Below are 1750 nucleotides of genomic sequence, written 5' to 3'. Positions count from 1 at the left end.
TCTACTAGTCTGCCAGAACAAAATACCACAGAGTAGATAGCTTAAACAACACAAATGTATTTCTCACAGCTTTGTGGGCTGGCATGGCACTTCCAGGTCAAGGCCCCTTCAGGCTTAGTTCCAACTTAGTCCATTCTCCTAGGCTTATATGGCCTTCCTTCTGTGTCTGTGTCCAAATTTCCCTGTCTTATAAGGGCACAAGTTTTATTGGATTAAAAGTCTGCCTTTTTGACCTCTTTTACTTTAATTGACACTTTAAGGGCTCTATTTCCAGCTACAGTAATACTGGGGGTTAGGGCTTCAATATATGAATTTTGGGGGACATAATTAATCCACAACAGTGTTCTATAAATATCAACTAGAGAAAGTAGATTGATAATTTTTCAGGCCTCTCATACTGTTTCCGTATTTCCCTCTAAGTGTTCTGTTAAGTACTAAGAGAGGAGCTTTTAACTCTTCAATTTTAATAGTGAATTTGTCCATATGTATTTTTTAAGTTCTGTTAGATGTTGCTTTACACATTTTGTTACCTGTACACACATTTAAAAAAAAAACATTTTGATATGAATTGATTGTTACATAAGTATTAAATATCTTTCTTTATATTCTCTGACCTCAATTTAAATACGTCTTTTATTAACTTGGCCGTTTCAGCTTATCTTTAATGCTTGCACTTTACATTTTTTACTTTTTTTACTTTTTTATTCTCCATCTGTCTCTATATTTATAATTGAAGTTTATTTCTCATAAAGAGCATTCATTAGATCTTGCATTTTATTGAGGTTTTATTTTTTATTTATTCTTTTGTTTTAGATATTTTATTAATTAATTTATTTTGATGGTGACATTGGTTAACGAAATCCAGTAAGTTTCACCAATACATTTTAACAGTAAGGCATATATATATTTACAATGTGTGTTCACCTCCCATAGTTAGATTTCTTTCTGTCACCACATATTTTACCCCTTTTACCACATCTACCTCCCTTCTCCCCGACCCCCTCCCCTGTGGTATCTGCTAGTCTATTGTCCATGTCGCTGAGTTTCTGTGTGTTTGTTCTGTTTGTTTGTTGCTTTTAAGATTATATTCCATGTACAAGTGATATTATGTGATTTTCAACTTTTCTTCTATGGCTTATTTCACTTAGCATGATTATCTCAAGGTCCATCCATGTTGTCACAAATGGTAGTATTTCATCTCTTCTTATGGCTGAGTAATATTCCATTGTATATATGTAATGCAAATTCTTTATCCAATCATCTATTTGTAGGACACTTCAGTTGCTTCCATGTCCTGGCCACCGTGAATAATGCTACTATGCACATCGATGTGCAAATATCTTTTCAGGTATAAATTTTCAAGTCTTCGGGGTAAATACCCAGTAGAAGGATTGCTGGATCATATGGTAGATCATTTTTAATTTTTTGAGAAATCTTCATATTGTTTTTCATAATGCATGTATTAATTTGCAGTCCTACCAGCAGCATATTCTAACAACTGTGAGATGGTATCTCATTGCGGTTTTGACTTGCATTTCTCTAATAGCTAACAATGTTGAATATCTTTTCATACATTTGTTGGCTATATGTATGTCTTGTGAGAAGTGTCTATTCAGATCCTCTGCCATTTTTTGATTGGATCATATGATTTTTGTTGCTATTGAGTTATATGAGTTCTTTGTATATTTTGTCTATTAGTCCCTTATCAGAGGCATTGCTTGAATATATATATATTTCCATTTGTGTATAT

The sequence above is a fragment of the Pteropus alecto genome, unplaced genomic scaffold (assembly GCF_000325575.1).
Source record: "Pteropus alecto unplaced genomic scaffold, ASM32557v1 scaffold153, whole genome shotgun sequence".
NCBI classification, from domain to species: Eukaryota; Metazoa; Chordata; class Mammalia; order Chiroptera; family Pteropodidae; genus Pteropus; species Pteropus alecto.
The sequence above is the reverse complement of the archived record's forward strand: the minus strand, read 5'-3'. Positions refer to the sequence as shown.